Source organism: Arachis ipaensis, chromosome B9, assembly GCF_059453495.1.
Source record: "Arachis ipaensis isolate K30076 ecotype BB chromosome B9, ASM5945349v1, whole genome shotgun sequence".
In the NCBI taxonomy this organism is placed as follows: Eukaryota; Viridiplantae; Streptophyta; class Magnoliopsida; order Fabales; family Fabaceae; genus Arachis; species Arachis ipaensis.
The window spans coordinates 58,305,711-58,331,772 of record NC_142444.1 but is presented as its reverse complement, the minus strand read 5'-3'; the positions used below and the strand labels follow the sequence as shown (position 1 = coordinate 58,331,772).

Sequence of the window (26,062 nt, the reverse complement as noted above, 5' to 3'; positions counted from 1 at the left end):
TGTTGAGTCAATATTTTGTTCTGAGCCAGTATGGCATTCAGAGTATCAATCTCAAGAACTCCTTTCTTCTAATTTGTCCCATTATTCACAGGATTCCTTTCAGAGGTGTACATGAATTGGTTATTTGCACCCATTTCAATGAGTTCCTGAGCTTCTGCAGGCGTCTTCTTCAGATGAAGAGATCCTCTAGCAGAGCTGTCCAATGACATTTTGGACAGTTCAGACAGACCATCATAGAAGATACCTATGATGCTCCATTCAGAAAGCATGTCAGAAGGACACCTTCTGATCAATTGCTTGTATCTTTCCCAAGCTTCATAGAGGGATTCTCCTTCCTTCTGTCTGAAGGTTTGGACTTCCACTCTAAGCTTGCTTAATTTTTGAGGTGGAAAGAACTTTGCCAAGAAGGCATTTACTAGCTTTTCCCAAGAGTTCAGGCTTTCTTTGGGTTGTGAATCCAACCATGTCCTAGCTCTGTCTCTTATAGCAAAAGGGAAGAGCATAAGTCTGTAGACTTCAGGGTCAACCCCATTGGTCTTGATAGTGTCACAGATTTGCAAGAATTCAGCTAAGAACTGATGAGGATCTTCCAATGGAAGTCCATGAAACTTGAAATTCTGTTGCATTAGAGAAACTAATTGAGGCTTAATCTCAAAGTTGTTTGCTCCAATGGCAGGGATTGAGATGCTTCTCCCATAGAAGTCGGGAGTAGATGCAATAAAGTCACCAAGCACCTTCCTTACATTGTTGCCATTGTTGTTGTTTTCGACTGCCATGGCTTCTTCCTCCTTGAAGAGCTCTGTTAGGCCCTCTAGAGAGAGTTGTGCTTTAGCTTCTCTTAGCTTTCTCTTCAAGGTCCTTTCGGGTTCAGGATCAGCTTTAACAAGGATGCCTTTGTCCTAGCTCCTGCTCATATGAAAGAGAAGAGAACAAGAAAGTATGTAATCCTCTATGTTACAGTATAGAGATTCCTTGAGGTGTCAGAGGAAAAGAAGAATAGAAAGAAAAGGTAGATAGAAGAGAATTCGAACTTATCAAGAAAGATAGAGTTCGAATTGCACCTTGAGGAGGAGTGTTAGTCCCTTAAATAGAAGGATATAAGAAGAGGAGAAGAATTTTCGAAATTAAAGTAAAAGATTTTTAAAATAATAAAAAGAAATTTGAAAATTTGATTGAGATTTTCGAAAATTAAGATTGGGAAAGAAATTAAGTGATTTTGAAAAAGATTTTGAAATTAGAAATCAAAAAGATATGATTGAATATTAATTTTTGAAAAAGATGTGATTGAAAAGATATGATTGAGAAGATATGATTGAAAATCAATTTTTTAAAAAGAAGGTTTTAAAATTAAAGTTGATTACTTGACTAACAAGAAATTAGAAGATATGATTTTAGAATTTAAAATTTGATCCTTCCTTAATAGGCAAGTAACAACTTGAAAATTTTGAATTAAATTACTAATTGTAGCAAGGATTTTCGAAAATAGTAAAAAAATAAAAAAATGGAAAGAAATTGATTTTGAAGAGATATGATTGAAAATATATGATTTGAAAAAAGATTTGATTTTGAAAAATTATAAAGATTTGAAAAAAATTTGGATTAAAAACAAAATCTTCCCTCTAGTGTCATCCTGGCGTTAAACGCCCAGAATAGCATCCATTCTGGCGTTTAACACCCAAAATGCTACCTTTTTGGCCGTTAAATGCCCAGCCAGGGTAAACGCCAGTTTTCCTTCTTCACTGGGCGTTTTGAACGCCCAGCTTTTTCTGTTTAATTCTTCTGCTGAATGTTCTGAATCTTCAATTCTTTGTATTTTGAAAATATTTTTGGATTTTTAATGATGAGAAACAATAAAAAATGCAACTAAGATCAAATAAACAATGCATGCAAGACACCAAACTTAGAATTTTGTATACTAAGGACTATAACAATTTGAAAATGCATGTAAGAAACAACAAAACACACAAAACAAGAGAAATTAAAGATCAGAGCACTGAAATCATCAAGAACAACTTGAAGATCAATGAAGAACATAATGCATATATTCAAAAAATGCAAGAAGAATAAAAACATAAAATATTTTTGATTTTTTTGGTTTTATAAAATTTTTTTGTGATTTTTCGAAAATTATATGGAAAAGAAAATAAAGGAATTCAAAACTCTTAATAAGAATTTCCAGGAATCATGCAATGTTAGTCTAAAGCTTCAGTATAAAAAGATTAGACATGGCTATCCAAGCTTCAGCAGACATACAACAACTAAATTGATAGGAATCAACTAGCTCTTGTGATGATAAAATTATCATCTGAAACTCTAGAATTCATTCTTAAAAGTCCTGAAGAATAAAATAAAATAAAATTACCTAATCTAAGCAACAATATGAACCGTGAGTTGTCCAAACTCGAGCAATCCCTGGTAACGGCGCCAAAAACTTGGTGCACGAAATTGTGATCATCAATAGCGCCAACAGCTTGGTACACACAATTGTAATCTCAACCTTTTATCACAACTTCGCATAACTAACCAGCAAGTGCACTTGGTCGTCTAAGTAATAAACCTTACGCAAGCAAGGGTCGATCCCACTGAGACTATCGGCTTGAAGCAAGCTATGGTCATCTTGTAAATCTCAGTCAGGCGGATTCAAATGGTTATGGAGGATTGATAATTAAAATATGAATAAAACATAAAATAAGATAGAGGTACTTATGTAATTCATTGGTGAGAATTTCAGATAACCATATGGAGATGCTTTGTTCCCCCTAAACTTCTGCTTTCCTATTGCCTTCATCCAATCATTCATACTCCCTTCCATGGCAAGCTTTATGTTGGGCATCACCGTTGTCAATGGCTACTTCCCATCCTCTCAGTGAAAATGTTCTACACACGCTGTCACCGCACGGCTAATCATCTGTCGGTTTTCAATCATGTTGGAATAGGATCCATTGATCCTTTTGCGTCTGTCACACGCCCAACACTCGCGAGTTTGAAGCTCGTCACAGTCATCCCTTCCCAGATCCTACTCAGAATACTACAGACAAGGTTTAGACGTTCCGGATCTCAGGAATGGCCGCCAATAATTCTAGCCTATACCACGAAGGTTCTAATCTTAGATTAGAAACCCAAGATATACACATTCAAGCTTGTTTGCATGTAGAACGGAAGTGGTTATCAGGCACGTGTTCATAGGTGAGAATGGTGATGAGTGTCACATAATCATCACATTCATCATGTTCTTGAGTGCAAATGAATATCTTAGAGAAGAAGTAGGCGTGAATTGAATAGAAAAACAGTAGTACTTTGCATTAATTCATGAAGAACAGCAGAGCTCCACACCTTAATCTATGGTGTGTAGAAACTCCACCGTTGAAAATACAAAAGTGATAATGGTGGTCATTGGCTTCGGCCCCAGAGAGGGAACCGGAAGAACCATGATGAAAATACAATAGTAAAAGGTCCTATTTATAGAGAACTAGTGGCCTAGGGTTTACAAAATTAAGTAATTAATGCAGAAATCTTCTTCCGGGCCCACTTGGTGTGTGCTTGGGCTGAGCATTGAAGCTTTCACATGTAGAGACTTTTCTTGGAGTTAAACGCCAGCTTTTGTGCCAGTTTGGGTGTTTAACTCCAGCTTTTGTGCCAGTTCTGGCGTTTTGACGCCAGAATTCTTAGGTTTACTTGGAACGCCGGTTTGGGCCATCAAATTTTGGGCAAAGTATGGACTATTATATATTGCTGGAAAGTCCAGGATGTCTACTTTCCAACGCAATTAAGAGCGCACCAATTGGGCTTCTGTAGCTCCAGAAAATCCACTTTGAGTGCAGGGAGGTCAGAATCCAACAGCATCTGCAGTCCTTTTTCAGCCTCTGAATCAGATTTTTGCTCAGGTCCCTCAATTTCAGCCAAAAAATACCTGAAATCATAGAAAAAGACACAAACTCATAGTAAAGTCCAGAAATGTGATTTTTAAATAAAAACTAATAAAAACATGATAAAAACTAACTAAAACATACTAAAAACATACTAAAAACAATGCCAAAAAGCGTATAAATTATCCGCTCATCAGGCTCCTTCCATCTTTGATTGTTTCGATCTTGATGTATGTTCCTGTTATAGCTTCCATTCCTTTCAACAACATTAGAACCAAACTTAAAACTAGAGGGGTGAGAATTCGTAGTAGCTAAAGAAAATAAAAATTAATAAAAATTAATGAAAATAAACTCCTAAAACTAAAAATACTAACAAAGAAACGAAAAAGCAAATATTTACAATAACCAATAATAAGGCACACATTTGCAATTCCACGGCAACGACGCCATTTTGACGATTAGATTCTTGCTAGTAAAGAATTTTATAAAAATAATCGCATTGTAAGTATAGTTTCTAAACCAACAAACAATCCTTTCGTGCAAAAATTTGGTTGTGACAAGTAACAAAACCAAATTAAATTTATAACCGAAGTATTTAAACCTCGGGTCATCTCTCAAGGAATTGCAAGGAAGTATGATTTATTATTGGTTATGGAAAAGGTAGAATTTTGGGTTTTTGAAATAGGGAACAAAGAGAATAAATTAGCAATAAAGTAAATTAATTACTAGAAAAACTCTTGGTAAGGTATGAGAACTGAAAATCCCATCCTAGTTATCCTTATCAGGTGTGATGAGAATTGTTTATTGCTCCCACTTAGTTAACCCTTACTAAATAAAAGAAAGTCAAGTGGACTAATCAATTTGATTCCTCAAGTCCTAGTCAACTCCTGTGAAAAGACTAGCTTTAGAAGGATCCAAATCAATCAGCAGTTTCCAATTCTCAATCAACCGCTGAGTTTGACAACTCAAGTGTCACCAATTACCCAACCAAAGCCAAAAGAAAAAAAATCTACTCGAATAAAAATGCCTTCAGATTGGAAGCAGCAGTAACATAAATAAAATAAAGAAATCTTAAATCTGAAATACCTCGAATTGTATTGAATCAAATTAAATATAGGAATCTATAAACCAATTTGGGAAAATAAACAAACTAAAGTAATAGTATAAATAAAAGTATAAGAGAACATAAATTAAAGGAACATTGAACGTGGAATTTGAGAAATAACCATAAACTGAGAGGAATCCTAATCCTAAAAACCTAAATCCTAATTCCTAAATCCTAAGAGAGAGGAGAGAGCCTCTCTCTCTTTAAAACTACATCTAAAACCTAAAAATTGTGAATATGAATGTTCCCTCAATGAATAGATGGATTCTCCCATTTTATAGCCTCTAATATGTATTTTCTGGGCCGAGAACTGGGTCAAAAATAGCCCAAAAATTGCTGGGGACGAAATCTGCCATGCTGGTTTTTCTGCAAAACGACACGTCTGCGTGATTCACGCATACATGTCATTTTTCTGTACGGATACTATAGGGAATTATATATCATTTTGAAGCCCCAGACGTTATCTTTCCAACGCAACTAGAACCGCTTCATTTGGACCTCTGTAGCTCAAGTTATGAGCATTTGAGTGCAAAGAGGTCAGGCTGGACAGCTTAGCAATTTCTTCAACTTCTTATATTCCTTCTACTTTTGCATGCTTCCTTTCCATCCTCTAAGCCATTCCTGCCCTATAATCTCTAAAATCACTTAACGCACATATCACAACATCGAATGGTAATAAGAGAGGATTAATATTAGCAAATATAAGGCCAAAGAAATATGTTTTCAATCATAGCACAAAATCAGGAAGGAAAATGTAGAACCATGCAAATTGTTTGAATAAGTGAGTAAAGAATTGAAATAAACCACTCAATTGAGCATAAGATAAATCATAAAATAGTGATTTATCAAGGCATCTCCCTTCTATTCGTTGGACAACGCAACATTGTTTGTAAGGCAGTTGTGGTTCAAAAAGTCCAGTATACAATCATGGCTGGATACCTTCTCTGGACATAGACACCTCATTCAAGCCATTGGTCATGCGCCGGCTCAATGATGAAGGTTTTGATTGCTTCTGTCCAATTTGATTCCAAATTCTTTTTCATATTCGTCCAATTCAGGTGGTTATGTTAATATTTTAGGAATTGCGTCAATGGGACCGTAGGTATGCTGCCAAATTTGGGTTTCAGTTTCTAACAGGTACGGATACGTGGTGCTCACAGAAAATATTTGATGAGGTGAAGGTAAATATTCATGTGTTTATAAACTAATCGCCATGTAATTTAGACTTAAGTCTTGTTAGAAATTATATGAAAAGATACATATAGAATAACTAACTAATATAAAAACACTTCCTTTGGCTTTTGTTGTTGTTCACTTATATCATTTTTTATCTTTATTTTAAGTTAATTGAACGTAACAAGATAGCTCACTAGGCCAAGTTAATATGGACAGTGTGGGTAAACTGCAATGCTGCATCCGTAAGGTGTAAGTTGTAACTTCATTTAATTCTCACCAGCACGAGTACCACATCCAGACATAAGTGCTTTTCAGGCTTATTTCATTTGCTTGGAAGTATTAGTTGTATCCAGTATATGTGGATAGTTAAGGGTTATTGATGGATTAAGCTATTATTGATTAGAACTGTATATGAGTAGTTATTGGTGGATAGTTATTTTTTAATTGTACATGCTCCAGTTCATCCCCATTTCTACACTTGTTCCCATTTTCTTCTTTCACTGGCAGACCTCGGATTCTCTCCATCAGATTGTGTTCTTGCAGCCTGTTAGGGACGTATATTATGGGGTTTTGATGTACGCATCAAATAGTATGAAATTTCTAAAAATCAATTGAACTATAGAATTTTAAGTGCATGAACTTTTATAGTATATACGATTATTAGAAACTAGTTCCCTGACACGGTGAGACCGAGGCTAGCATTATTAAGCTAGTATTATACTAATGAGCTAGCATTATACTTATCACCTGTTAAGGAGAGCTTAACTATTAGTTTGGTAGTCAGATAGAGTGGAGAGCTTTTGTTTGAGTTATACCTCCTTAGCTGACTAACACGATGTCTCTTGTATACACAGAACCTCATTCAGTAATAACTCAGTAAGTCTCCAGGCATTTTAATCTGCCTTCTATTGCCAACAAAATTATTTTTTATACAAATAGTAATTGGACATTGTTTTTGGTGTGTTGTGCAGGCACGCTATGAAAATACTCTTGTCGTTGAACTGGATATTGCAGCACGGGAGAAATTCAAACTCATAAAACATGAACTTGAACGACTATGGGAACGTAAGAAAGACAACTTATTGGCTATTAGTATAATAAGATTATGTTCACACACTTTGAGATTCATATTCTGGGATTATTTGGCTATGATGTACCTATTAGGGTAATCTCGATCGCAGATCTAGGAGGCATCTAAAGAACTGGGGGAAGTGGTTCCAGATTCAATGGAGAAAGAGGACGTTGTATCTTCTGATGGCTCTGATGAGGCAGATTCTGCTAGACAAAACGCTTCTATGCTGTCCTACGACCTCAATAAAATGCCAAAAGAGAATGAATATCCCTATAGTGGAATGTCTCCTGGGAAGAAGAATGCGTGGCACTTGACTATGTGGGCACAACGATATTTGAGTCCTTGAGGACAGTGCTTTACAATAGTTGAAGAAATTCTTGTCAGGTTGACTAGGATTGATCGTCACTTGTTTGCTGATTTTGTCATGACTTTATCACTATTCAGATTGTTAATCAAGAATGTTCTTGTTGGACACCTTATCATATTGGAGTATATAGGGAATCTGATATTTAGAGTTGATTGGTACATTGGTTACTTTTATTAATGTGAATAATTCTATGGATTGGGTTTATCATTATATTTTGTGCCACATTCAAGGCCATTGGGTCTACTATTTTACAGATCTTTCACATATACTTATTATTATAATTATGAGCATTAGATGCAAAAGAGTTCTCCCCTTCTCCCTCTCTCTTTATCTATCCCTCTCATTATTTCAACTTTTTATCTCTTTTATATATCATTATCATTGACTAACTATAAATGACAAGCAAGATGTGCAACATGACATTCTTTAATCCTATTAAAATTAAAATTGAAATATTAAAACTAAAATTAAAATATATCTATATATTATATTATATTATATATTATTATCTAATTTAATGACAAAATGTCTCACACACTCTTATTAAATTTGAGGAAAAAACTATCATTTGTACCCATAAATTTTGTGAATGCTGACAAAAGTATCCATCAAACAAGAAAACTAATGTTGTACCCGTGAAAGATGGGTTCCGTGTGACAATAGTACCCAAACCGTGATTTTTCGTTGACTTTTTAATAAAATTCCCAAATTATCCCTTCTATCTTCTTCCCCAAATTCCAAATTTCACAACCCTCATCCTTCGTCTTCCTCTGCCACCTCCAGTCACCATTACCTCAAGACCCAAGCACTTGATGTCTTCCTCCAACCTTTATCCTCAACCTTCATCTCTCTTTATTCAAATCCTAATTTGTTCTCCAAATCTAAATCCAAATCAACTTTAACATCATTACCCTTGTGGTGCACGAAATTGTGATGTCCAGGCTCAAACAATCCCTGGCAACGTGAGCAACTTGGTGCGCTGATCTCAATACATAATTGTCACAACTTCGATACAACTAACCAGCAAGTGCACTGGGTCGTCCAAGTAATACCTTACGTGAGTAAGGGTCGAATCCCACGGAGATTGTTGGTATGAAGCAAGCTATGGTCACCTTGTAAATCTCAGTCAGGCAGATATAAAGTGATAATGGTGTTTTCGAATATTATATAATAAAATAGGGATAGAGATACTTATGTAAATCATTGGTAGGAATTTCAGATAAGCGAATGGAGATGCTTTTCGTTCCTCTGAACCTCTGCTTTCCTGCTATCTTCATCCAATCAGTCTTACTCCTTTCCATGGCTAGCTTTATGTGATACATCACCACTGTCAATGGCTACTTTCGGTCATCTCTCGGGAAAATGATCCAATGCCCTGTCACGGCACGGCTAATCGTCTGGAGGCATCACCCTTGTCAATGGCTTCATCTTATCCTCTCAGTGAATAATATGCTCACGCACCCTGTCACGGCACGGCTATTCATCTGTCGGTTCTCGATCATGCTGGAATAGGATTTACTATCCTTTTGCGTCTGTCACTAACGCCCTGCAATCGCGAGTTAGGAGCTCGTCACAGTCATTCAATCATTGAATCCTACTCGGAATACCACAGACAAGGTTTAGACCTTCCGGATTCTCTTGAATGCCGCCATCATTCTAGCTTACGCCACGAAGATTCTGGTTAGGAGATCTAAGAGATACTCATTCTAGCTTATTTCATGTAGAACAGAAGTGTTTGTCAGGCACGCGTTCATAAGGGAGAAGGATGATGAGCGTCACACATAATCATCACCTTCATCACGTTCTTGGGTGCGAATGGATATCTTAGAAGAGAAATAAGAAGAATTGAATAAAAAACAGTAGTACTTTGCATTAATCTTTGAGGGACAGCAGAGCTCCACACCTTAATCTATGGAGTGTAGAAACTCTACCGTTAAAAATACATAAGTGAAAGGTCCAGGCATGGCCGAGAGGCCAGCCCCTCTGATCTAAGAACCAGGCGTCCAAAGATGCCTAATACAATAGTAAAAGGTCCTATTTATAATAAACTAGCTACTAGGGTTTACATGAGTAAGTAATTGATGCATAAATCCACTTTCGGGGCTCACTTGGTGTGTGTTTGGGCTGAGCTTAAGTGTTGCACGTGCAGAGGCCATTTGTGGAGTTGAACGCCAGTTTTTGTGCCAGTTTGGGCGTTCAACTCTGGTTTTGGATCCTTTTCTGGCGCTGGACGCCAGATTTGGGTAGAAAGCTGGCGTTGAACGCCAGTTTACGTCGTCTATTCTTGGCCAAAGTATGGACTATTATATATTGCTGGAAAGCCCTGGATGTCTACTTTCCAACGCAATTGGAAGCGCGCCATTTCGAGTTCTGTAGCTCCAGAAAATCCACTTTGAGTGCAGGGAGGTCAGAATCCAACAACATCAGCAGTCCTTTTTCAACCTCTGAATCTGATTTTTGCTCAAGTCCCTCAATTTCAGCCAGAAAATACCTGAAATCACAGAAAAACACGCAAACTCATAGTAAAGTCCAGAAATGTGAATTTAACACAAAATCTATTAAAAACATCCCTAAAAGTAACTAGATCCTACTAAAATCATACTAAAAACAATGTCAAAAAGCGTATAAATTATCCGCTCATCACCTTGTTGTTTCTTTCTTCTTCGGATGCAACAACAACACTAAGAAAGAATACCCTTGTCAAACTCTTCAACCTCTTCAACCTGAATATTGTTGTTCGAAGACATGGCCAGGGGAATGCAGGGTGAGGAAGGACCCACACTCCCAAGCCCACCTTCGACGACGACATTATCAGCAAGTACTGCTCCTCTGGTGAATTCCCAACGAAGCTTCTCCTCTGCAACAAATGCGACTGAGGCTATCACATCTTCTATCTCCGACCTATCCTTCCTTCCATTCCCAAAGGCTCTTGGTTCTGCGTCTCTTGTTCCCACAGTGACACCAAGAAACCAAAATGTATGATTTTTTTTTGTTAATTTCAAACTTCTTTTTCTTTTTCTACACCAGATCTACAAATCCATAATATTTGAACAATAACCTTAGATAATTAATAATCCACAGTTTTTAATCTTTTTAATATTTTGGTGGCTGGCAGCAGTAGAGGAAGATGAAGGATGAGGGTTGTGAAATTTAGAATTTGGGGAAGAAGATAGAAGGGATAATTTGGGAATTTTATTAAAAAGTCAACGAAAAATCACAGTTTGGGTACTGTTGTCACACGGATTCCATCTTTCATGGGTACAACGTTAGTTTTCTTGTTTGATGGGTACTTTTATCAGCGTTCGCAAAATTCATGGGTACAAATGGTAATTTTTTTCTATTATAAATAAACTCTCTTCCTAAATTCTCTCGTCTACCTCTCTCCATAAATATTTCCCTCCACAATTAATAAACTCCCTTCTTAATTTCTATCATCTATCTCCTTTTCTTTTTCTATTTCTCTCTACTCTTTCCACTCTATATATAATTGGTAATTTATATTTTATGCAAGTAATTTGACAAATTTGACTCAATTTTATAACTATCAATATAATTTTTTTCATACTATATCTAATTATATTTTTATATATAGAGATAGAAAAAATATTATTTTTAAATAGCAAGCAGAAAAAATAATTATTTTTATTTTTACTACAGACTCAACACCTAACCAAAAGTTTACAAGTTAAATCATTTCATATTTGTAACAAACTAATATTAAAAATAATTATTAGTAATAAATCAAACTCTTTCACATGAGAAAAATAACTATAAATCTTATTACTTGATATTTTTTCTACGGAGACCCTGGTCTTCTTAGCCGACGGGGACTTTTGTCCCCTACGATTTTTTTTATAAAAGTAGTTGATTCTATAAATCTTTTGTACTATAATCTATATTATCCATACAAAACCGATACAATTTTAAAAGATTATTATTCCCCTAATGTAGTTACGGTTAAAAATACCAGTAGATTACTAATTTTAAAATCAAAACATAGATTGCTAATTTTAAAGGAATCAAAAGCTAGAGAGGGCTAAATTTAAATGTTAAATTTAAAGTTAACTGAAAAACAAGAATGAAAAAAGTTGTTGATAAAAGGTCAAATTTTATTATTATTATTATTATTATTATTATTATTATTATTATTATTATTATTATTATTATTATTATTATTATTATTATTAACCCACATACCGTATTATTATTATTATTATTATTATTATTATTATTATTATTATTATTATTATTATTATTATTTTAAAATTTAAAATATCAACACTAAATTTAGGTTCTTTAATTTTTTGGTTTTTTAGATTTCTCAAACTATATTCCTCCCAATTATCGTCCTGTTTTTTTGGCAATATATACTCATTGGAGTAAATATTATTAAACTTACTATTACTTTTGTTGTTCACATTATTATTATTAGAATTAATATTATTAATTCCCTCTAACATTCGAAATTAGGGATTTGGTTTAATATCAACAATTTCAAACACTCGCGAAATTTGAGAACTCCTCATATATAATACCCCATCATCTGTGTCCCACCCCCTTCTTCTCAATTCTTATACACCCTAGCCCTGCCTCACAGCCTTTAGCCCTGAATACAGTGAACGAAGCCACCACCCCCTAAGAGGAGCTCTCACCTCTCATGCTCTGGCACCTCATTGTCTCTGCCCACGTTGTTAGGTCGTCCTCTCTGCTGTTAGCTCGTCCGTTCGGTCCAGCTGTTATATCGTCCTCTCTGCTGCGGTAATCACAAGAGTTTCTTTCAATTTGTGATGTTATATTGTGTCCTTGGTAGGTGTTTTTATTGCATATGAAGGTTGTGCATGTTTCGATAATTGTATGATGCTGCTCTATCTTTTGATCAAATTTGATAATATTTAATGAGATGAGAAATTTGATCCAAGTCCTATCATGATAACGAATTTTATGGTTTTCCTAATTACTCATGTCTCATTTTTTGATGAAATCCCACTCCATTATTTGAAGCTACGTTAGTGATTATAGCCCAATAGGTGGTATTTGCTAAGATGGTTAATTTGAGTGTATTGCTAGTTTATGTTTGAAAAGAAATTTTTCCTATGATCAATGAAGTGTGAAACTATTAGTAGTTCGTGCTGTGATTTGGTTCTCTAAGAATTACTCAATAATCATCAAACTAGTCAATATACACCAGTAAATATGGTTAATACACCAATTAATGTGGTATAAAATTGGGCTAAGTGATTTTTCTTTATTGTGCAGCTCCCAGGGCTGTGGTAAAATCCAGGAGCAGGATTTAGATAGTAATTGGACTGCTGTGACTGGATGTTATATATAATTTTAATGTCCAGCTTTTAATCTAAATCACTACTACTTGTAGTATATAATGAATTTAAACCTAGATGTATATCCAGTTCACCCTATCTAAATTATTGTACTAGTTTTGATATTGTCTTTTAAGATTGGACGCTAATCAAAATTAGTTCAACAGCATTAATTCCTCAATTATTAATGTGAGTATATATCTTGCTGGCTAGGTCCATATACACAACATTGTGCAAGAAAAGCTTGAATACCTGAGCAGAATAATCAAAGTAATTTTATTTAGTGCACTGCTGAAACCAAACATTATCTAATCACTTTGCAATGTTGTTGAATCAATTTCACTTTGAGATTTGGGATTTGTGTTGTATAAATGACTGAATTCCCTGATTTTGATGGTTAATCTTGCTTCAGCTGTCATCTTCACTTATGGTTGTTTATTAATTTCATGAACCAAGAGTTCTTCTTGATTACTTAGTAATGTTCTAAATAATCATTAACTAACACCTTATAAAGCTTACCTTGAAGGTGAGTATTTAATTAATAGGTAATTTTTTTATAGGAGCCTGTTTGTGTGGATTATTTGAATGTGTGTTACCGTAACCATATTATGGATAAATATATTAGGTGCTTTGTTATTTTTCAACTGTTTATTCTTGTGTTTACGAAGGGCATTCTTTCAAGCCCACTTCATTATCTTGTTAACTAATTCCTGTGTTAGGATCCATTCCTTGAATGGTTGAACCCAATAATAATAAATGCTCCTTATATTAATATTAAGTAAAGATTTACTTTCATTGATTTTAACGGATATCTTGCAGACTTTTAACGGATATATCCTTTAAGATAGCTAGGAAAGGTCGTTACACAAAAAAACAAAAATTAGGACCAGGATGTCAGCAATCTCAAACAGCTCCGCCTCCGGCTTCGGCTTCCCACCGCGATGCAAATTCTCCCGAACAGCGGTGATAGTGTACCTCCAACTTCACTCCCTTTCCTTCCGCCGCGCAGTGTACCAAGGCATGCTCCCCAAAGGAGCACAAATAATAGTCAGGACTCGGAGCCAGGCCACGTAAACTTGGCAGCTGATGCACATGATGTAGATTCTCTTGATCAAGAAGCTGATGACCCTTTTGTTAATCCTATATCTCAGAGTCGCAAAGGTCGTAAAACTACAGAGTTTTGGGAAGTTAAGATCATCGGTAACGTATTTAATATTTTTTCTTTGGTCAACATGATTTAGAATATATGTTATATATTAATTTTCTCGCATTCTGTCCACAACGGATACACATATAAGGTATTATATTTGGCTTATAGATTCTGACAGCACAATCAAGCCGGCAAGAATAAGCGTGAGGGAGGCTCTGGAATGGCCTAACGGGAGATAGGTCGTGCTCAGGTTCAACAACTCAAAGCAAGCAATTGGAGACGAAGCTGAACTGTTGAGTGGCGTGCTTGGTCTGTTAGGATCTGACTATGGAAAATTTTCTATCTTCTGTAAGGAAAGTTGGCATAAGATTACCACTAAAGACATGGTTTATAACGAATGTGTCAAGGTAAAAGTATATATCCATGTTGAATCAACTCTACTTATCTTTCTAATTATTGACAAATTGTATTATTTGTATAGCAAATTTTCCACTTTAATGAAGATAGTGAAGGAACTATCAAGAAAAATATTTTGAAAAGTATGGGGAAGTCTTGGAAGGAAGGAAGGCTGAGGTTGTATGGTGATTTTTATGAGCTAACATTCACGATGGAACAAAATATTGAGCAGCATCCGTCGGGAATTGATCGAGAGCATTGGAGGTGGTTCCTTGAGTATCACGCCAAAGCTGAGACAAAGGTACTCTAATATATCATTGGTACACCACAATACAATTTACTTAGCATTGAGTCTTTTTAAATTTATTTCTAATCGCCCTTTGTCTTCGATGGACCAACAGGAGAATGATGCGCGATATTTTGTCAGTATAGAATTTTACCAATAAATTCCGTCGTGAGTATAGTCTAAACCAACAAGCTATAACACATCAAACATAGAAAATGTGTGTCCACAATTCAAATCAATAACCAAGAGTATTAGTCTCGAGCCGTTCTCCCTAGGAGTTGCCTTAAGATGCACATCATTTGTTAGGAGTTCTCTTGGTGTTTTCAGATTGAATTCGAGAAATGTAAATAGACTTGAATTAAAATAATGAACAAGTAACAATGAGACTAAGGGACACAAGAATTCAAATCAAGCAAGGGTGAATGACAATCAATCAATATAAAATCCTTGGCTAGGGGTGGGAATTGGAATTCCTATCCTCATTGCCTCCAACAATTGTGACAAAAATTGGTTATTGCTTCACTTAGTCAATCTCTAACTATGAAGGAAAGTCAAGTGGAGATAATCAATTTGAGTCCACAAGTCCTAGTCAAATCCCAAGGAAAGACTAGAGTTAGTGTCATTCAAATCAATTAGCAATTTCCAATTCTCAATCAACAAAAGGTATTGACAATTCAAGTGTCTCCAATAACCCAAACCCAAGCCAAGAGTGAAGATCTACTCCATAGCTATAGTTGTCATTTTCTCAAGCACTTGGTGAGCAATAATGAAAGACATCATGAAATTAAGAAGAGAATTTGAATTGAAGCTATCTACTACAAACAAATAACAACAATCAAGCAATTAACAACAATGAACATGAAATTCCTCAATGTATTAATAGAAATCAAAGTAACAAGATCCAAATCCAAGATCTACAATGCTAGAGTAACAAGAACACTAAAATAAGAGTAGAAGAATGAGATCTACAAATTAGAACAATGTAAAATTGAATTAAATTCAGATCTAACCAAAGGATCCAAGTGAAATTGAAATTGAGAAAGCCAAAACCTAGAGAGAAGTTGGAGTTTCTCTCTCTAGAAACATAAACTCCAAAAACTAGCTAAAAATGTGTAATGTGTGAATCCTCCCTTCAATCCTTGATCCCTTGGGTCTTTTCCCTCCAGAATTCATCTCAAACTGGGTCTGGAGCTCCTCAGAAATTGCCAGCCACGATTTCAATAATAAAGTCACGTGCCGAGCGTCACGCGTACACGTGGGTCACGCGTACGCGTCGTCTGGGTTTTTGCGATCCACGCATACGCGTCAAGCACGCGTATGCGTCGATGAGAATTCTGCCTAGCCATTGCGTCCACTTTTGCGCGCCTATCCCAGATCCAAGCTCCCACGCGTGCACGTCGATGCCAATGCTCCAAAGCTCTATTTTTCATGCTCCTTGACGATCGGATTTCTATCAGTAAAGAATTTCACAAATAAGTTCTCGTTGCTAGTATAGTTTCTAAACCAACAAAGAATCCTTTTGTACAAAAACATGTTTGTCACTAAGTAAACCCAATAAATAATAACCGAAGTATTTAAACCTCGAGTCGTCTCTCAAGTAATTGCAGGGAGGTGTATTTATTATTGGTTATGAGATTGTATCTTTTTGGGGTTTTGAAAGGTTGAACAAGGAATGTAAATGGCAAGAAATTAAATTAATAACTAAGAAAAAAACTCTTGGCAAGATATGAAAACTGGACGTCCTATCCTAGTTATCCTTATTAATTGTGATGAGAATTATCCAATGCTCCCACTTAGTTAACCCTTACTAAATAAAGGAAAGTCAAGTGGACTAATCAATCTGATTTCTCAAGTCCTAGTCAACTCCTATGGAAAGACTAGCTTTAGAGGTATCCAAATCATCCAGCAATTTTCAATTAACAATCAACAAAGTAGTTTGATAACTCAAGTGTCTGCAATTAATCAATTCAAGCCAAGAATGTATAAAGCTAAATTAAAATCATAAATATGAAATACCTCAAATTGCATTGAATAAGAAATTCAATCCAACATGGAGTTCATAAATCAAATTGTCAACATAAAGTAATCAACAAGGAAAATAAATAAACTAGAAAGCTAAAACAAATAAAAGTAGAAGAGAAATTAAATTAAAGAAACATTGAACCTGGAATTGAGAAGAAGTAATCCTAAAACTAAGAGAAATCTAAAATCCTAAAACCTAGAGAGAGGAGAGAGCTTCCCTCTCTGGAAACTACATCTAAACCTCCAATTGTGAATAATGAATGAATAGTCTATGATTCCCCCATTCTGCAGCCTCTATTCTATGTTCCCAGGCTTGGAATTGGGCCGAAAAGGAGCCCAGAAATCGCCCCCAGCACTTTTCGTAACTTTCTGCATGTGGCATCTGTCACGCGTGCACGTCATTTGGTGATTTTCCTTGTCACGCATACGCGTCATTCACGCATACGCGTCGCTCGTGTTCTGCGCTAGGCACGCGACCGCGTCGTCCATGCGTGCGCGTCACTGTCAGTTTCTCAGAACTTCATTTTCTCGCATTCCGTCCATTTTTGCATGTTTCCTTTTTGTCCTCTAAGCCATTCCTTCCCTATAAAGCCTGAAAATACTTAACACACAGATCACGGCATCGAATGGTAATAAAGGATAATTAAAATTCGCAGTTTTAAGGCCTAGGAGACATGTTTTCAACTATATCACAGAATTAAGAAAGAATTGTAAAACCATGCAAATTATATGAATAAGTGAGCAAAGGGATTAATAAAAAACCACTCAAATGAGCACAAGATAAACTGCAAAATAGTGGTTTATCAATCTCCCCATACTTAAACATTAGCATGTCCTCATGCTAAATTCAAGAGAAACTGAAAAAGAGTGAAGGCAAAATGGTGGAATCTATGCAATGCAATCTATCTAAATACAAGCTATCTAAATGAATCATGCAATTCTAATTACTATCCACCTATATATATATAGAGCTTACATATGGTTAAATTGAGTCAAACTTTTCAAGGAATCATATATGCACAACCAAGGGTTAAATCATATTAAAACATATTCACAATTGAGTTAAGTTAATCAAAAGAGTTCACAAAATTGCAAGACAAATAGTGATCAAACATGGACATATGGAGACGGGCTATTGAACCCTCACTGGATTTGTATATGCACTCTAATCACTCAGTGTTTGGGGTTTATCACTCAACTCTTCTCTAGTCATGCTTTCTAAGACTTTGTTCTTCATCCAACTAATCAACAAATATTTAATGCACAAATGCAAACATCATGAGGTCTTTTCAAGGTTGTAATGGGGTTAAGGCAAAGGTGAGGATATATGTGTGGCCAAGTGAGCTTATAAATTGAATCCTTGATTAGCCTAAATTTTTACCTAACATACACATATTCTATGTACTTCTAAAATTATGCCTAGCTACCCATAATTCTCACTTTCTCATCACACACTCATGTACCAAATTATTTTTAATTTTATTACATATGCATTGATCTCTTAATACTGGGGTAATTTTATCCCCTTATTTATTTATTTAATTATAGGAATTTTTTTATAAATAAACATAACATATCAATGCACATGGTAATTTAATTATTTTGGTTTCACATGAGCATGCACCCAAATTCTAAATAATTTGTCAATTCAATACTTTCCTATCTACCCAAGTTTCCACGGTTCCCCACACTTAATTGATACATAATCTCTATCTTAAGCTAACCAAAGATTCAATTCGGGATAATTAATTTGTTTTTTTGCTTAAGGCTAGTGATGTTGTAAAGTGTAGAATAAATGGGGATTAAAAAGCTCAAGGTGGCTAACAAAGGTGATTGAAAGGGTATGCTATTTAGGATAAGTGAGTTAATAAAATAATGGCCTCAATCATATGCAAGCATGTAAACATACTAAACATTGGACATATAGAATGGAACAAAAGTAAAGATTGCAATTATAGAGAAGAAAACACACAAGAATAAAATATTATGGCTAAATAATGTAACCATGTAATTAAGCTCAAATCTCACAGGTTGTGTGTTCTTTGGCTCACAAACCATATATCAGTTATGTATATCATGCAAGTAAGAATAAAGAGTTTCAACTCAAATCAATGTGAATCTTTAAATGGCTTTTATAAAAGTAAATATATTCCTTGAAAATGTCGTTAATTGACCAACATTTATTACTATATATATATGCTAAGTGGATTGTTGTGATTATGAAAAACTTAAAATTTCTAGTTTACTCTCTATTTTCAATTAAACCAAATTCTCATATGCTAAAAGGATAAACTAAACTTGATAATCCACTTTTTTCTATATCACAACTAATAATCTAAGAGTGCAATTTAAGCTAAATATCTAAGATATATACAGCCCAAAGTGCAAAATGTAACAGAGTAAAAATAAATAAAAGTACAGTAAAAGAGAATGTGCAAGTACTGAAAGGAAAATAAGATAAAATAAAATAAAACAAAAATACAAAATAAGGCAGAAATAGGATAAAAAGTCTAAAATAGTTCACCAAAATAAGATCCGCCAGAGATGGCGACCTCCCCACACTTATATCATAGCATCATCCTCGATGCTCAGTCAAGTCGGGTGTGAAGGGTCGTCGCCTCCTGAGGGGTGTGCGGCTGATGACAAGTCATCTTATGCTAGCTTTTCAAGCATTTTTCACTTGTTTCATTAGGTTTTATGCACTTTCTTGCATTATAAGTAAGTGATTTAGAGTGGATTTGCATGGTTATGTCAATTCAATCAACCATCAATTATTTGCCACAAAATCATGAGGTTTAAGCTAGAATTAGTTGGTTTTTTAATGATGCAGAGATCTTGTGAATTTGGTGATGCTTTGTTTGGTTAGTTTGATTACTTGTAGGTGAAGAAATGGTGAAGAGAAGAAAGAACCATGAAAGCATGCCTTATCAAAGCGTGTCTTAGGATATAAAAGCATTGCACTCACGGAACCAAGCATAGCGCTCTCTATTTGAACGGAGCGTTCACTCTTTGAACGCTAGTTGGGAGCACTAAAGCTCCCACCAAGAGACAAAATCATAGCGCTACATTGTGTGTTCAAACTGAGCGCCCAACATCAAAGCCCAGAACTTAAATGAAGAGAGCACTACGTTGAATCAATCAACATTTTCGGGCTCCCACCAAGATAAAAATAAGGTGCAACACTCATGAATGGGGCAGCCAGGAATCCAAACCATGTACACAAGGCATAGAATGAGCGCTACATTACAAGGGAACTCCCAAAATGAAACGGCCAGGGCTCGAAGAGGGAGACCAACTTAAGCACAAGGGAGCGCTACGTTGGTTCATCTCCCTGAGCGCTACTTTGGCTTGAGGAAATTGCTAGAAAATGAAGCTAGCAAGGTTCGAAGAGAGGTCCAAGCTCACTAAGGCCATGAAAGCGTGCCTTATCAAAGCGTGTCTTAGGATATAAAAGCGTTGCACTCACGGAACCAAGCATAGCGCTCTCTATTTGAGCGGAGCATTCACTCTTTGAACGCTAGTTGGGAGCACTAAAGCTCCCACCAAGAGACAAAATTATAGCGCTACATTGTGTGTTCAAACTGAGCGCCCAACATCAAAGCCCAGCACTTAAATGAAGAGAGCGCTACGTTGAATCAATCAATGTTTTTGGGCTCCCATCAAGATAAAAATAAGGCGCAACACTCATGAATGGGGCAGCCAGGAATCGAAACCATGTACACAAGGCATAGAATGAGCGCTAAATTACAAGGGAACTCCCAAAATGAAACGGCCAAGGCTCGAAGAGGGAGACCAACTTAAGCACAAGGGAGCGCTACATTGGTTCATCTCCCTGAGCGCTACTTTGGCTTGAGGAAATTGCTAGAAAATGAAGCTAGCAAGGTTCGAAGAGAGGTCCAAGCTCATTAAGGCATGCGCACAAAGTAGCGCTACGTTGCCTTGCCAAACTGAGCGCTATGTATGAAGCCTGGTTCGAAGGGCTTAACACAAGCAAGGGAGCGCTACGTTATTTAACTTCACTGAGCGCTCCACTAGAGCTAGGACCCTTGGTCCACTTTCAATCAAAAGCCAATTTTGGATCAACTTCTTCACCAATTTGAAAAGCCCACTCCAAGTCCTAAAAACCAAAAATTAGAAAGTGTATAAATAGGAGTTAATTTGATTTGTAGAAGGACCTTTTTTTTCCTCACTTTTATATTTTACAGTTTAGTTCAATTTTAGTTTTGACTTGAGCTTTCATTTTGATTTTGGGAATTGGGATTGAGATCTGAGTTTTCTTTCTTATTGTTCTTGCTTCGGCAAATTCTACTTTCTGTTTTTTGAATTTTGGATTAAGATTGAAGAAATTCTGTTTCAATTCTTGATCTGAAATTCATCTTTGTTCTTCTTCTGCATAATTCTGAGAATTAAGGAATTGGATCTAATTTCATTTGCTATTTTCATTTAATTTTTCTTCTGTAATTACTTTTCTGTTTGATCAATAGAGCACTTGAGATCTAGATCTACTTTCTAATCTCTTTACTCTTCTTCGATCTTCAATTTCTCTTTAAGAATTTCAAAATTAAATCAAGTTTTCTTGCTGTTGTATTTCTCGAAGCAATTTTCCATTTCTGTCTTTGCTACTGAGATCCAGATCTGGATTCTTCATATCAGAGCTTCTGATTTACTTTAGTTTACAATTTCTTGTTCAGTTTCAAATCCCAGCACCCAAATCCTTTTACTCTTCAAACAATTTACATTTCTCAGCAATTTAGATTCAGCAAATTTACATTTCTTGCACTTTAAGTTTTAGCTATTTACTTTTCTTGCAATTTAAGTTTCAGTTCATTTACTTTCTTGCACTCTAAGTTTCATGCAATTTAATCTTTCTGCACCCTTAGATTCAGTCAATTTACTCTTCTGCACTTTATTTTTCTGTCAATTTCCCCTCTCCCTTTTATTTACTTGCAGTTTAGCTTCTGTTAATCACAATTCACTCAAATCATCAACTATTTTCTTAACTAAATTCATCACCTAACTAAAATTGCTCAATCCATCAATCTCTGTGGGATCGACCTCACTCATGTGAGTAATTACTACTTTATGCGACCCGGTACACTTGCCGGTGAGTTTAGGTGTGGAATCTGATTTCCACCCATCAAGTTTTTGGCGCCGTTGCCGTGGATTGATCTAGATTGACAATGATTAAGTAAGGTGGTGGTCTAGATTAAGCACTTTTTCTTTGATTTTCTTTATTTTTTTTGATAAGCACACTAACTATTTGAGACTTTGTCTCTACTAACTCTCACTGTACTCAAGCTACAGAGTGCTCTGTGTGTTTTTTGTTGTTTAGGTTGTATGACAGAAGCAAGGAGAGAGGTCTCCACCTCTGGTGATCGTGACGATAGAACTCTTCGAAGGCTGAGAAGGGAAGCCAGAGGAAAGGGAGTCATTGGTGAAGAAACTTCTGAAGAAGAATACCAAGACATGGAAGATAATCCACCTAACCCACCAGTGGGAGTAGCCAATAACAATGGTCAACCCCAGAGGAGAGTCTTGGCTTCTTACTAATTTGCTAATCCAAGGCATTGTGGGAGTAGCATCCTTATCCCAAATGTCAATGCAAAGAACTTTGAATTGAAGCCCCAACTCATCACTTTGGTACAAAACAGCTGCTCCTATGGAGGAAGCCCACTAGAAGACCCAAATCAGCATTTATCTATCTTCCTGAGGATCTGTGACACAGTGAAATCCAATGGAGTGCATCTTAACATATATAAACTCTTGCTGTTTCCATTTTCATTGAGGGACAAGGCTGCTCAATGGCTTGAAGCCTTTCCATAAGAAAGCATCACTAGCTGGGAGGATCTAGTGAGTAAATTCTTAGCCAAGTTCTACCCACATCAAAGAATTATTAGATTGAAGATAGAGGTACAAACCTTCACACAGATGGATGTAGAATCCCTCTATGAGGCTTGGGAGAGATACAAGGACTTGATTAAAAAATGCCCCCCTGAAATGTTCAATGAATGGGACATACTTCAGAATTTCTATGAAGGGTTGACTATGAAAGCTCAGGAAGCATTAGATCATTCAGCAGGAGGTTCATTGCAACTAATGAAGACAGCAGAGTAAGCCCAAAACCTCATAGATATGGTGGCAAACAATCAATACTTCTTTGCTTATCAAAGAAAACGCCAACCAGCCCAGAGAAAAGGTGTACTGGAGTTGGAAGGTGTGGACACTATTCTAGCTCAAAACAAGGTGATGCATCAGTAAATCCAGCAACAATTTGAGCAGATGGCTAAGAGGATTGATAGTCTGCAAGTGGCATCAGTAAATGTCACCAATCAACCACTAGTTGGGTGGGGACAAAATAAGGAAAATTGTGAAGATTAGCAGCAGGAACAAATGAAATACATGCACAACCAAGGATCCAGCCGGAATTAATTTCATAGAGACATATACAACCCCTCTTGGAAGAACCATCCAAATCTAAGGTAGGGAGACAACCACAGCCAGCAACCTTGGCAGAAAAATTCAAACCAAAACAACTCAAAAAATGTAAACCACAGCAACCAGCAAAATACTAACCACAATCCATATAGAAAACCCCAAAACAACTACCCCAATTCTAGCTATTATCCACCCAATAATCCAGCCACTAACCAAAACAACTATCATCCACCTTCAATATCCCACAATCAGCCAAAAATACCACAAGATGCTCAAAGGATCTCAAACTTAGAGATACTGATGGAGAAGATGATGAAACATCAGGAGATGACCAGCAAGAATCATGAAGCCTCAATGAGAAACTTAGAAAGGCAGATTAGGCAACTGTCCAAGCAAGCAGTGATTGAGAAACCAACAAGCCCAAGCGATACCATTCTGAATCCCAAAGAAGAATGCACAGCTATTCAATTAAGGAGTGGAAGAACCTTGGTGAATGACAAAGAAGCCAACAAGAAGCCTATGGAGAAGCCGGCTGAGAAAGATGAGGCCAGCAACAAGGAAGAGGTGACAGCAAACAAGCAGGACCAAGAGAAGCTTAAAGAGAATGATAAGCAGCTCCAAGCTTCAAGAAAAGGGAAACAAGTCATGGAGGAATCATCACAAGAATAGAGGAAGGAAGTGAAGGCTTACACACCTCCTCTGCCATATCCTCAAAGACTACAAAAAGAACTCAAGGATCAATAATTCCCCAAGTTCCTTGAGGTCTTCAAGAAGCTGGAGATTAATGTCCCACTTGCTGAAGCATTAGAGCAGATGCCTCTATATGCAAAGTTCTTGAAGGAGCTCATTAACAAAAAGAGAAGCTGGCATGAGAAGGAAACAGTGCTTCTGACACAAGAATGCAGTGCAGTGATCCAAAAAGGGCTCCCTCCAAAACTCCAAGACCCTGGGAGCTTTTTCTTACCTTGCACCATTGGTAATATGACCATAAAAAAGGCACTGTGTGACTTAGGAGCCAGCATCAATCTAATTCCTTATTCTATGATGAGAAAGCTATGCATAAAGGACGTAAAGCCCACACAGATGTCACTAGAGCTCGTGGATAAAAGCATCACTTTGAATGTCTTTCATACTGATGAAAATGAGAAATGCATGAAGGATGACAGAGAAGACTTGCATTGGAAGGAAGAATCCAAGGAGATACTCATTAGTTCCCTTCCAAAGCAAGAGACAAGCAGCAAAGCAGGACAAAAGGAGAATGAAACTATATAAAATGATGAGAGGAAGCAAGAAGAAAGTAAGGTGTTGGCCACTAACAAGACAGATCCCAAAATACAGCCCACTGGCAAAGTAGAAGGATCACCAAAAACGGGGAAGAAGAGCAAGAAAAAGGCTCTGAAAGGGTGGAAAAGAAAAAAGATCCCAACTGAAGGATTCTCAAAGGGAGATAAAGTGCAACTAATCTACCAACAGTTGGGGACAGAGCACAATCTGATGATTACTACATTATCAACATGATACTCTCACTGGAGCATACAGAGATTGAACATCAAGGCACTGGAAGAAAGCTTACAGTGAGATGAGACAAACTGAGACACCACAATCATCAGCCACCCTAATAAGGAGTCAATGTCAAGCTAATGACAATAAAAGAGCGCTCCATGGGAGGCAGCCCATGATTTAATATTCTTGCCTTGTTTTAATTTCAATAAATGGTTCTCCTAGCATACATTTGAGTTCTTACAAGCAGATTTGATAAATGCACAAGCCATTGTGAAGCATATGTCTGATTCCTAAGTTTGATGTACCTAAAGGCACTCCAAAATAGCTTCTCAAGCTATCTTAGGATATATACTTATTCCTTCAGGTGAAGTATATAGCCAAGCACTAAGTTTGGTGTCTACATATGCATTGAATCTCAGAAAAACCATTTTTTCTCAAAGGATTAAATTTATGAATAGAGAAACCATACATTGCATCATTTTATGAGTTTATGGTAGCATGGTAGCAAATAAAAGTGTTCTTTATAATAAATATATTAATTATGACAGATATTCATTAGATTTCATATAAATCACTTAGAAAAAAAAACAAGTTTGGTATTCACCAAAATTTTGTTTAATTTCTAAGTGGCATTGTTGATTATTCACACATAAGGACACATACCAACATTTTCGTTTTATATAGGTAGTGCACCATCACCGTGTTGAAATCCAAAGTTTAAGCTTACTATGCTTTAATTCACGTGGATAGGCACAAGGGAGATTGAAAAGAAAACAAAAGGGGGCATGCACGGTTGTCATAAGATCAAAAGAGAGTCACATGTGCCTAGGGAAGTGTGCTCTCTTGAAAAACAAAATCTGCATAGCCTTACACCTTGGAGGCCGAACTGTATGCAACCAATGGAGGAGCAAGCCTTGTCTTAACTCATCTTCACATGCAGGCCGTCCATCTCATGGATCCACAACAATATTTTGCTCAATCCTCACCCTTCATTGCCAAAGAACTGAGAAAAAGTCCCCCTACAATAATCCCTCCACCTCTATAAATTGGCAGCAACATCCTTTAAGCCACACACCTTGCTTCCTTTGTATAAAGCCTCTAACCTTTTGCTCTGTTTCACACCTTGGCTACAAATTGGTAGTAGCTTTTCTTAAGCTCACATAACCATTATTCTCTTCATATATTCATCCCATACACTTTTGCTTTCTTCTTGTAAATCCCCCACAAGACCTACATTATTTTTCCCTCATCCAAAGACACCACACAATACCTCACCTTCCATTTCCTTTCTCACAACCGTGCCTTAACCGAAGCCTATCTTCTCTTCTTCTTTCTTTTCTTCTTAATATATGGCTTCCTCAAGTTC

At 36.4% G+C, this 26,062-nt stretch overlaps 2 non-coding genes across 2 annotated transcripts; one reads left to right on the top strand and one right to left on the bottom strand.

Moving 5' to 3' along the window:
- The first annotated feature begins 263 nt into the window (after positions 1 to 263).
- Positions 264 to 371, top strand: LOC148544775 (small nucleolar RNA R71). Its single transcript, XR_015901723.1, has one exon. It is a non-coding gene; the product is annotated as a small nucleolar RNA R71 (small nucleolar RNA).
- A 22,282-nt stretch (positions 372 to 22,653) lies between these two features.
- LOC148544774 (small nucleolar RNA R71) lies at positions 22,654 to 22,757 on the bottom strand. Its single transcript, XR_015900802.1, has one exon. It is a non-coding gene; the product is annotated as a small nucleolar RNA R71 (small nucleolar RNA).
- Positions 22,758 to 26,062: the final 3,305 nt, after the last annotated feature.